The 12,384-nt window shown below is 50.7% G+C and overlaps 1 protein-coding gene across 7 annotated transcripts in view; it reads left to right on the top strand.

Moving 5' to 3' along the window:
- HIVEP3 (HIVEP zinc finger 3) overlaps positions 1–12,384 on the top strand; it is a 454,163-nt gene that overhangs the window by 296,995 nt on the left and 144,784 nt on the right. For all 7 annotated transcript variants that reach the window (XM_032361509.1, XM_032361518.1, XM_032361513.1 and 4 more), the window contains one exon: positions 746–826. The gene's annotated coding sequence lies outside the window, so the exon portion shown is untranslated. The remainder of the gene's footprint in view (positions 1–745; positions 827–12,384) is intronic.

Raw genomic sequence — 12,384 nt, forward strand, 5'->3', positions numbered from 1 at the left:
ATATGAGTTAATTGTAAAGCATGACGTTCAATGTCGCTTTTGTGCTATTCTTCATTTGCCCAGTGAAAAGATGCTAAGTGCATAGTTAGGAGGAGTTTTGAAAAATGTGTGCATAGAAAAAAGAGTCCTGGTGCTGAAAATGGTGGGAAGCATCATGTCATCCCGCATGGCACACGGAAAATGCTTTGCGGGGCGTCTGGCACAGAGATCGCTCAGAGGATGGAGGGAAGCCACTGGGGTGGGGACTGGGAGCCTGCGTGTGTAAGATCTGAGCTGTCACTTTCAGTGGCTCTCTCTCTCTCTCTCTCTGTAAGAGCTGAAACCAGCATCTATTAGCTTTCTCAAATGGCTCTCAAATGCTCACATGAATGAATGAATAATAAAAGAAAGAATGAGTGAGTTACGACGAACAGTGCTCAGGGAGCCCATGAGGGGTTGTTTTCCCCGAGGAGTGCTTAAAAGGGAGAGTTTCTCAGCCTGAGAGCAGAACCAGGATGCAGGGCTGGTGGCTGGACTTACGGCTCTGTGAGTGGTGTTACAAGGCTGGGGTTGTATCCCTGGGGGGGGGGGGTTGTGATCTTGTCCCGGGGATGACCATGCTGGAGGAGTGGGGGTGACTGGAGCTTGGCTATGAGGCCATTCTCAGCAGGGCTGTGCTCACCGTTTTTGGATGCATTTTTCCAACTCAAGTGTAAGCTGACAGATGGTGCTGGAATAATATTCTCACTTTCTCTACTTCCCACAGGCCTCCCTCCAACACCGTCCTCCAAGCTCTTAGAAATCTCTGACACATCCCAACCATGAGACCACGGCTGACTTTTGGCAGGTAAGCTCCCTCTATCTCTCCCCATGCACCCCAGGACACAGAGCAATTTCAGGGCAGCCCAAAGGCCACTCACTGGGCTGTGCTTGCAGCCAGGCAGTAGGTGGGAATAACTTCAGCCTTGGCAGAAGAATGGAGCCCCCTCTCTGAGGAGACTTAAGGAAAAAGCTACCAAATGTCCAGAGTCCTGCAGCTTGCATTTCTGCAAATGGCGGCATATGGCGGTGGAAACGTATCCTGGGATGAAAGCCAGGGAACTGGTCCTGACCCCTGGTCTGCCTTTACTGCTCAGATAGCAAGAACCTCCCTTTCTTGGTCTCTGTTTCCCTGTCTGAAAATGAGAGAATGAGACACGGTGAACTGGGCAGCCCATGAGTGGGCCATTCCAGGATCCAGCCAAGGCCATGGAATGGTGGAGAAGGGCAAAGATCTATGGCAGCTCCCTGCCTCTTCCTGTCCATTTGCTCTCCAGACCTCACAGCCACAGAGAGCCTGGGCTAGGCTGTGTGGGTACTGTGCATGTGCATGGATGTGTTTGGGGGCAGGACCTGCATCCCTCAAACTCAGACCTGGATGATCACTAACCCCCTGCCTGCCCTCTCATGGCTGGGTAGAACACCACGGTCACTAGAAGGTGCAGGGCCCAGATGGGCAGGGCAGAGGCTATCTACGTGCTGAGAGCATGGGCAGGCCTGCAGCAGGATGTGGGTGTGAAGATCAAGCTGGACGAGGGGCAACACAAGGTGGGAGGCACTCATCAGAATGGAGTGAGTACAGGGCCCAAGCTCTTGGGCAGAGCTGCAGGGCAGGCTAGGACAGCTGCCTGGGAAATGGGGCTGGTGGGGTACTGAGAGCCAGAGATGAGTAAGTCCTGTCGCCAGCCTCAGAAGGTGTCCCATCCAAAGGAGGAGAGGCCATGCAAAGCGTTACAGTATGGGAAACTGGGAAAGCAGGAGGGTTCCATTCTATCTAGGTTTGGTGGTAGGGGTGGTTTACAGAACACCAGGTGACCTAACTTGACTTGAACCGGGCTTTGAAGGATGAATAGAAATTCACCAGGCTAAAAAAAAAAAAAAAGAAGAAGAAGAAGAGCATTCTAGGCTGAGGAGACAGCAAGTGCAAAGGAGCAGTGGCTGAGGTGTGGGCAGGAGGGGATAGAAGTGAGACCAGGAGAAGTGGGCAGGCTCTCAGATGCTATGTCGAGGGGCTCAGGCTGGGCCCTGTGTGATCAAGGAAGGGCAGTAGTCAGCTCCGTGGGGCCAGGAGAGGCCTCTGGGCTCCAGGGAGAGGCTGCGAGCTAAGAAGTGCTCCGTCAGATCTCGCTAAACCTGAACAATAGGGCCCAGGGCAGGATACCCCTTGTGGAAGCATCTGTGGTCCCTCTGGGGTCCTTCAGGTCTCCCCATGCAGAGCATCCACAGGCACTCTGGGCCGCCTGTCCCGTGGTGGAGGCCTCTCCAGGAGAGGACTGTGGGACTTGCCATCAGAACCCCCTTGTCCCCCTGGCTCTCCCTGTCCCCCCATCCCTGAAGACCAGGCCATCCCCCACGACATGCACCCCTTTAAGGACCCAATGCTGTCAGTAAGGCCCTTTTCAGCCCTCTCCTGTCCACGAATAACAAGGTGGCCCTTGTCCTAAAATCATTTTCTATGTAGTAGGTAATGCTGCATAATTTCATCCTTTTACAGTTTCCTCTCTTGGCAGAGCTCAAAAATGTTCTCACATCCGTCATCTCAAGGGAGAGTAGGAAGAGTGGGCTCTGGGGCCCAGCGGTGCTGGATTCCAGCCCTGCCTTGTCACTCCCTTGGGGAGCGGGGTGACCAGTCAGAGCCTCAGGTCTCCGTCTTTAAAAACACCTACCTCCTCAGGTGGTTCCAGCTACTGCCCAAGCAGGGGGAAGTCTGGCTTCCTGTCCACAGGACAGGCGGCAGTTACAGCCCATGCTTCTCCACCAGCTCCCATCCCTGTGATGGGGCAGGTCGACAGACAGGCAGGGGAACAGAAAAAAGCCTGGGAGTTTTGACCTCAAAAGGTGGCCTGAGCAGTGAGCACCTCAGCCTTAACAGGCAGGCAGGCCAGTGGCTATGATGCTCCTTTAAAAAGTTCACACAGCAGAACTTTCCTGATGCCTCTTCCATTCCAGGCACTAGTGGACACCAGGAATCCAAACAAGGATTCTGGAGAAGAGACATGTAAACAAGTAAATTGTAATGCATTGTAAGAAAGGAAAAGCGTGTGGAGGAGGGGTGTGTGAGCCCGCCGTGGAGGGACCACGAGGAGTCTGTTGGCTCAGGAGGGAAGGAGGGAGGGCTTCCAGGCCGAGGGTCCAGCGTGTGCCATGCAGAGCCCTTAGGAGACATCTTAGTGTGGTGGGGCATCCGTGTTGGTGTTTATGATGACCGGCCCTGTAGAGGTCCCCGTTGTGAGGAAGCGTTCGGGGAAGCCAAGCACCCTGCCCACTGGTCAGCTCGGGAGGGTCGCCTTCCGGGCCAGTCTTCACAATTTAAGAAGAAGAGCATCAGTGAGCTCCATGTGAAGGCCAGAGAGGCAACCTCTAGTGCCGGGCGGCAAGGAACTTCAGGGCTCTCCTTGTTTGGTGTTGAGGGCGTACGTGACCCACAGCTATGCAATGGTCCTGGGGACACTGCTGTGTCCATGCTGGGAGCAGGGATAGAGATGAGGGACACTGGGTCCCTGCCCCAAGTGAAGAGACAGAGGGGTAGATAGGCTGCCCCATACCCACTCGGCACAACTAGTGATGCTCCCATGGGGGACATTCAAAGAGCTGTGCTACTAGAGGAGGGGGAGCTGAGGGCAGGAGCCAGCGACATCCTCAGGAGGGAACCTCAGCTAGATGGTAGTAATAAAAATTGTTCTTATAACTAATGATTACTTAGCACTTACTACCTGCCGGGCACTGTTCTAAGAGCTTTGGAAGGGTTTGCACTTGACTTGCACAAGCCCGCAAGACCATCCTCTTGTGCAAGTGAGGATAACTGATGCACAGAGAGACTGAGTCATTGTCCCAAGCACGCACAGCTGGAAAGTAGCCTCGCCAGGCCCAACCCAGGCTGTCTGGCCTCAGAGTCCGTGCTTGAATGGCTCAGGACACCCTGACCACTAAGCCCTCTCTGAGAACTCCAGGCACTTGGCAGAGTTGGGACTAAATTAATTTTTGCTCTAACACATAGTAGGTATGCCATAAAAACGTGTTCGCTAGTGAGAACACACAGATGCATGGATCAAAGGGCCCTGGAAGAGGTGGGGCTGAAAATGAGGATGGGGACAGGCTGTGCAGACAAAGGCTGCAGCTCGAGCAAAGGCTTGGGCTCCAGCTGGGGTTGCCTCCAGGAACTGCCAGGTCCGGAGTGCAGGAGCACAGACAGAAGAGAGTTTAAGTGCCAGCCTCCCTGCCAACCCTCCCTGCCCCGAAGACCTGGCACCTCCCCCTGCAGCCCTCCCCATCCACCCCATCCAACGTGGGGAAAGGGCAGGCACAATGCTATTCATGTCCCTGTACACTCTCTGTCACCCGTTGCCGCCAAGCCTCCGGGGACTGATCTGGCAACAAGACCCCAAGCCCCCCATCTCCCTCCAGAGGCACGGAAGGCATGCACCGCCCAAGAGGGGCCCAGGAAAGGCAGTTCAAAATTTGTTCTTGTAAGAATTTGCTTTCTGACTGAGACTTCAAGGAGCAGGTGATTTTCAAAGACTTTCTTCGAGCTCTGTGGGCTATGAATGGAAAACCGGGCTTGAGACCTGGCTCTGTGGCTTCCTAGCTGGGCACCTTTGTGTGATGAATTAGCTTCTCTGTACTTTAATTTCCAGCTCCATAAAGTGGGAAGGACAGCAGCTGCAAGATTAAAGGGGGTAAGGTGTGGGGGAGACTCCTGTGTAGGACTGGACTCAGGGAACTGGGGTTTCTCGGCTTCCTGCTTTGCTTCTGGGGCCTTGGTGTCTTCCATAAAATGAAGGTTGGAAGACATCAGTCTGGACACCAGCTAGCTTTGACATCCTGGGATTCAAAATTGCCAACATCAACCGACTAGATACATAAATGTATTTACACACACAAACACACTATATGCCTTCGGGGTATGGGATGTCATTATTTTTATAAATTTAAAATGTGTATTAAGTGATCTTTAGCCTAAATATACAACTTAAAGCGGTCTTTTCTTGTGTTTTCTTCTGGTTACAGAAGTAATACATCATTTATTGAGAACATTTTGGAGGCCCACGAAGAGAAAAAAAAGCTCTCCCACTATTTCCCATTGGAGGCTGACATACAGCCCCTTAGGGATCTAGCGAATTCCTCCCCTCCCCCCCCCCCCAATTTTTTATTTGCACAGATTCCTTAAAAATCTCTTTGGGATTCTACTCCGCATTCTCTTTTTTAACCTGAGCTGAGCTGCTGGAGCAGGCCGCCGCCCCAGGGCCGAGAGGAAAGGAGAGGAAGGGGACAGCTGCCACAGCTGTCCCTGCCGGCCCCGGCACCCCCCACTTGGCCCCGGGTGGTTGGCTGGAGGCATCTGACCCTCGGATGTTCTGTGTCTCTGGCGGGGGCACATTCTGCACTAATTTTAGCTTAGCCTCTTAGGCCTGCTGGCCTTGGGGCCCTCACATAATGGACGCCTTATGTAGACAGCTGCCGACAGTGCAAGAAGAGTGTCCCACCTTAAAACATTCCCCATCACCGGCCAGTCCTCTGCTCAGGGAGAACAAGCCGGCTCCCTGTTCCTTCTCCCCCCAGGAAGGGGCCGTTGTTGACGTTCATGGCCCGGCACGCTGGACCTGGCGGGCAGGTGGCCCACCAAACACACGGGGGATTGCTTCTGTGGACAGGGCTGTGTTTTTACAGGACGGGCTTTGATTTGAGCTGGAACAGCTGAGAGACTTCCTGAGAAATTGCTGGGTGGTGTGTTTGCAGCAGGGCCGCAGGGTGTCTGAAACGTCCCCGGGTGTGTACATAGAGCCTTCTGGAGCCTTGTCTTGATGCTTTACCTTTGTCCAGTACATACAGATGTACAGTGTCCTCTGACATTCCATTTTATCCCAATGATGTGTGTCTTGAGTGACAGTACTCCCCTGTGACAGGCAAGGGACCTGAGGTGGAGACCAGGAAATAATTTGCTCAAAGTCACCCCGCAAGTCTGTGGCAGAGACTTGAGCATAAGCGTGGGTCCCTCCCGTTCCAAGCCCAGGACTCTTCCCTTCTATCGGCACCGCCTAAGAGAACCGTTCCGCTCTCTCTCTCTCTGTGTGCCTATATTTGGTCTTGTTTTTCCCAGATGAGGTCCTTTCCTTTTCACCTTAAAAGTCATACCTGTTTATTAAAAGTCCATATACCTTCCTGGTCTGTTTCTACAGCACGGATCCTATCATGGAAGACTCTTGCTTCAAAATGCAAGAAGTCCCCCTTTGGCCACAGCAAGAAGCCCACGTGCCTTGGCCTGCCCTTCAGCCTCTCCCACGTGCTCCCTTCTGGACCCCTCAAGTCTGGGCTCCTGCAGCACTTAGATCCCTCGCGTGTGGCACCTAGATCGAGTTGGGAAATTTCCCTTATGATCTGCTTCCTGACCAGAATGGAGCTCCCCGAGCAGGAGACCCACAAGCTGCTCATCTGAATGTCTCTGGAGTCTGCCGTGGGCCCAAGTGTCAAGCCCAGTAAATGTCTTGGCCCCCAACCCACAGTCTTTCATGAGAAACCGGATCTTTAGTCCAGGCTTAGAAATGAACTGAGGCCTGCCCAGCAGCTGCCAGCCCAGTAAGGAAGTGGCTGCTTGGCTGGGCTCCCAGGAGGGGCCTGCAGGGCCAAGCGGAGAACCCCCGACCCTGTGCAGGCCGGGTAGACGAAAACAGAAGGGCGTCCCCAGATGCGTGCTGGAGCCCAACCCCTGCCCCCGTGGCAAACCTTCCCCCTCCCCCACTCCTCCACTCCCCCATCCCCTGGCGACAATACAGCCTGTGTCGTAGGTTCCCCAGCATGGACAGTGGCTCTTTGACCAAGTCTGATGCTCTTCAGGAACAATCCATGGGCATCACACACTGCTCTGGGGGAAGAGAAATACTCTAGGGACTGTGCTGATTTCGTCAGGGCAGGACCCTTGTTCTCTGACTCCAGATGGGACTCCTCTCTGGGCCATGGCTCCTCAGCCTCCCAGATTGGGGTGTTCTAGATGTTGTTATGGGAGAGGCAGGGCCTTGAGAGTCCCACGGCCTCGGCTCCAGCCAGTCCTGCACTCAGGGGCTGCGGGCCCCTTCTTGCAGGACGTCAATGTCTTCTTTGCAAAGTGGGACTCATGCTAGCAGCCTTTCAGGGCTGTGGTATCTTATGGGAAAGTGCTTTTCAGAAGGTAAAGCATAGCAGCGGACGCAGCATGAAGGCCTGCGTTCCTCCTTCTGGAGGGCTGTCAAGAGCTCGAGAGCCTCCCTGAAAAGCACCCAGGCTGCTCGGTGAGGGTGGTGGCCTCAGGGAGAGGTTCTGAGAGAGGTGGGAGGTGGCACATCGGGCCAGCTGTGACCATTTCTTTGATTCTGACATGGTCTTGGAGGTTTAGCCAAAGACAAGACGGAGGAAGAGAAAAACTACTCTTGTTTTCTGATGGAAGTTCGTGGAAAAGCGAGTGTCTGTGATAGAATCCTTTCATTTTCCTTTTAGCTTTCTAGAAAGATGTCTGTCACTGATTTTTCCATTCATTTATTCATTCATCCTACAAATCTCTCCATGGCCTTGACCACCTGCCAGATGTGGCAGGAGTTGCACTAGTAGGTGGCACGGGGACCCTGCCTTTAGACAGCCCCGCATGCAATAGTCATTGTAATCTGGGGTGAAAAGTGACACAGGAAAAGCACAGTGTTGATGAGGGAGTGGTCGTTTCCTGTAGGGCTGGTTGGAAATGTTTCCATGAAGATGATGGCACTAAAACTGCCAGTTAGGAAGCATAGAGGTAGAAGACCCCAGTCTCCAAAAAAATAGAAGCATAAAATACCCAAGAATAAACTTAAGGAGGTATTGTGAATTGGTCTATCATTTAAATAAAATCCCATCAATTTTCTTTCATAAAATTATTAGAAGGTACCTCTGCAAAAATAAACATGGGTGAATAGCTTAGAAAAAAGTCCATGTTGGTAAAGGAATAAGGTTCAATGGACAGAACAGAGCACCCAGAAGTAGCAGTAAGTGAGCGCAGCACTCAGAATCAGAGACAAAAAGCCAGAAGATTCCTAACATGCTCTCAAGACAACTGGCTAGCTATTTGCAGATGGAAAACAAAACAAAACAAAGCTGGGTCCATACCTCAGTCCTGGTGCCAAAATAAATTTCTGGGTGATTAAAAAAAAGAAGAAAGAAAAACAAGAAGCCATTAAGCTATTAGAAGAAAAACAATGAGGGAATGTTTCTATCATATTGAGACAGAGAACGTGTCCTTCAGTGTAAAACAAATCCAGAAGTCATGGAAGAAAGTAAGTAAAGACCCCGTGGACCAAAACCGCAATAATAAAGGTCAAAGCATGATGACAAATGAAGGAAAGTGTCTCAACATTTGTATGACGGATAGAAGGTTACTAGCACCAGTAGAGAAAGAGTTCACAAATGAAGTGAAGACAGATATTCAATAGAGAAACAGGCAGGCAGCTTATGAACAGGCAATATGCACAAGACAAAAAGGGTGGTTGTCATAAGTATAAGAAAAGTGTGGTCTCCAGGAGTCAAAGGAGGCACATTAAAGAATCAAGATGTACTTCTGGGGGCCTGTTTCAAAAAATGAGAATACTTTGAGAGATGGGGAAATGGGACCCCAAGGATATTTGAGCACTCGTCATGGGTTGGGAATTGATAATCATTTTCTAGGGTGGGTGGTGGATTTAATTTGTAAATGTACATACGTTCCACTTGGTGGTCCACTTTTGAACAGGAGTGCTAAGGAAACAAACAAACAAACAAACAAACAAAGATGCCTGGAACTGTGTATGGAAGAAGACAGCCATAATATGTTGGTTAAGAGTGAGGAATCAGAGGTCCAAGAGACCTGGCTTTTAGCTGTGTGACCCTAGAGAAGTTACTTAAACCCTCTGAGCCTCAGAGCCCTCATCTGGAAAGTGGGCATATTAAGAATATCACCATCATAGGCTTGTTGTGCACCTCATTGAAGATAATACTTAGAAAACCCTTCATTGAGGGCTGTGTCCCTAGTGAGTACTGAACAAATGTTCACTATTTTATAATTGCCAACGAGGATGTTCATCACAGTATTGTTTATAATAGTGATGATAGGAAACCACCAAACTGGCCATCAGTGGGAACTGACGGTTAATAATTGAAGAAATGCTCAAAGAGAGGCGGCCATCTGGGGACCTGTATTTAGGGACATGGAAGGGTCCCTTTGACATGTTCACGCATGATGTTCGTTTTAAAAAATGGTATCAAAAGCTTATGGAAAGGATGTTCCCAAAGACATCAAAGTATACACCTGTGTGTCTAGAAAAGGGTCATTCACGGTAGTTAATGTTCTACAAAGTTCCCACAAACACTGAATGAGTGAGTTGCCCCCACGGGGAATACAGCATTTGGTTCCTGAGAGCCTCTGGTCGCAACATCCTTGTCAACTGATCAGTGCCTAATGTTACTTTATGCGTGTTTCTGTCCAAAACACCTTATGTAGAGAGCGTTGATTCATTAACACTGGACTCACGGCCAAGAGTAAAGTCACCCCTACCTGAAGGCAGCTCACCTAACACATGTACTTTCTCTGTAAGGCACATCACAGCGAAACTACCAACGAAAAGCATAAAAGTGCAAAAAAATTTTAAAAAGCACTAAGGGGATGCTTGTTGACATACGAGGGCTGAAATGAGAAGGCAGCATCGTTTCTTGGCCTCAGCTGGAAAGACGCATGTAGGGCAGCTCATACTTTTCACCGCTCTTCTCAGGTCTGCAAATGACTGTAAAATACCATGAGTATTGATTTGGGGGGTGACAAAGAAATTTTAGCAAGTAGGTGAATTTGCAAATACAGGCTCTCTGAATAATGAGGTTCGACTGTACCTAGAATTGTCACTGTTATCTGAGGGTCAGCGTTTTCTCCCTTCTTCCTTGTCTTGGACAAGCACGAGTATCAATCAGAGCAGTAAGTTTTCTTTTCTTTTTTTTTTTTTTTTTTAATTATTTTGGGAACAAAAACTTGTCGTCAGTGGCATTCCATTGTCAAGATAAAAGCCAAACTTGTTAGGATAATGAAAACAGCTGTGACTTTTATCTAGTGCTTATGATGGGGCACACACATGTCTAAGCCCTTTACATATATTAGCTTGTGTACTTTTCACCCAAAGGGATAGGGTCTATTAATAGCTTCACTTTACAGGTGTGAAAATGGAGGCAAAGAGAGGTCAGGTAACTGGTCTAAGATCGTGGTTAAGAAGAGGCAGAATCTAGATTGGAACCCAGGCTGTCTGGCTCCAGAAGCCGTATTTTCAACCGGAATTCTGGTTGCCTAGAATTCAGATGCCCAGGAGCGTCTGACAAGGACTTCCAGTCCGGATTGCAGGCAGCGAGAGGGGCACACCAGGCATTGTGGGTTCATGCCGCAAGAGGCTTCCCCAGCATAGCCTGAGGGCTTAGAGAAGGTAACATTAGCCAGCACTCCACAGTCTGGCTCCCCTTCCTTTCTCAACTCCTTCCAGGCACTCCCGCCTTCCACTAGAGCATTCCACCAGCAGCCACACCCAGCTGTCCCCATCCCTGAGCCTGTCAGGCCTTCTTACACTTGTGGGCCTTCTGCCGATCCCCCAGGGCTCAGCTCAAAAGCCATCTTCTTTCTCAGGCCATCAGCAAGAAGTGAGGGCGCCTTCTCCTGCTTGCCCATTCTACTTTTGAACTATATCGCTATGACCTCTACTCACCCATCCATCGACCAGCCTCTAATGAACTTGTCTCGGAGATCCTTGGATTCCCAGCACCCAGTATGTTCCTCACTCATTTGATCTATCAGTACAAGTGTGTTGGATGGACAGGTAAACGAACAGATGGAAATACCTAAGATTCTGAGACCCCCAAAGATCTAGGCAAGCTGGCTTGTAACGTGGTTGTCATTGAAGGCCGTTAAAGCTCTGGAGGGTTCTGGAAGGCTGAGCTGTCGGGCCAGGAGCCTCTGTGACCACAGAATAAGGAGGCAGAGCTGCCAGGACTGCAAGGCCCACATTAGCCACGGTGTTGTTTCTGTGGCTTCTGAAAAACCCCCACCCCAGTGGGAAAGACTAAGAAAGGTCCCATTCAGCTTCTCTTGGCATTTCCAAGGGAAAGGATGGGGTTCGGATTGGCTGGGCCAGGGACATCTTTTCTAAAATAGCTTCATGCATATTCAACTTCTCCCTGAAATAGTCGAGTGGCTATTTTAAGCAGGTTCTACTCAGATGCCCACACATAATGGCATCTACCTTGAGCATGTAAACCAGCAAGGAGCAAAGAAAAGGGTACGGGAGGACAGTGTTAGGAGGCTTTTGATGGATTCCTACCCCTCCTCCCCCAGCCCTTAATGTGTTTTCTTCTCAGGGACTCTCTTGCATGAAATTGGAAGAGTCATGGTTACTATGACAACTCCCTAGAGGAGTTTTCCCATCCAGTGACCTCACCCGCCCAGATCCCAGAAGGCACAATTGCACGGGGGGCAGCGATAACTTGGGGCACGCAATAAGAGAGGTCCGAAACAGAAGCCAGTTCGTGGACTCGTAGAGAGCTCCTCGCTGCCCATCTCCTCCTGTTTTACGCACAATTCTAACAGAATGGGGTGGACTGGAAGTGGAGGCCAGGGAGGACAGGGAGAGGTGGGACCTGACCGCAGGGGAATGGGGTTATAACACCTAATCCAGGCGTAGGGGTGAAGAGAGAACAACCCCACAAAGACAATATTTATTAGCAAATATGTGCCAGGACATCAGTGTACCCTGTACTGTTTGCTGGGGAAAGAAAGATAAACAAGACACAGGCATGAAATGGACATGTAAATGAATGATGGTAAGTGTCTTTATCTAGGCTTTAACTTTGTTTCCCACTGCCCCCCCCCCCAAGATTCAAAAGAGAAGCTGGAAATACAATGTCCTAAGTGCCACGGTTGAGGTTGAGGACATGGGGATTCGCGAAGGATGGAAGCCAGTCTGAGAGGCAGGGAGGTGAGGTGTGGGCAGAGCCCGTGAGCTTCGTGGTGAGAAAAGGAGGTGGTGGCCTCTGTCTCTGGTGGCAGGCTCAACACACATAGAGGAACAGAGCTGGGAAAGAGCAGGTTGGCTTGAGGAGGGAGGGGGCAGCCCAGGAGGTGCCAAGGAGGAGGTGATAGTTGGGAAGAGGAGGGAGAGGCCAAGCAGCCACGTCCCTGGGGCTCTGGAGGCTCCCTCCATCAGAAAAGCTCTCTGGGGCTACATCCCATGGGGTCAGAGACCACCCCCACCCCACCTGGTCGCCTCTGTAGGTCTCCCTGTGTCATGACATTGAACGATGCTTAGAAGAAAAGGAGACTGTGTAAAAAGCTTCCCAGTGAGAGGTGTGACTCTGAGATGAGCGAGA

This window comes from Mustela erminea, chromosome 10 (genome assembly GCF_009829155.1).
Source record: "Mustela erminea isolate mMusErm1 chromosome 10, mMusErm1.Pri, whole genome shotgun sequence".
NCBI lineage: Eukaryota > Metazoa > Chordata > Mammalia > Carnivora > Mustelidae > Mustela > Mustela erminea.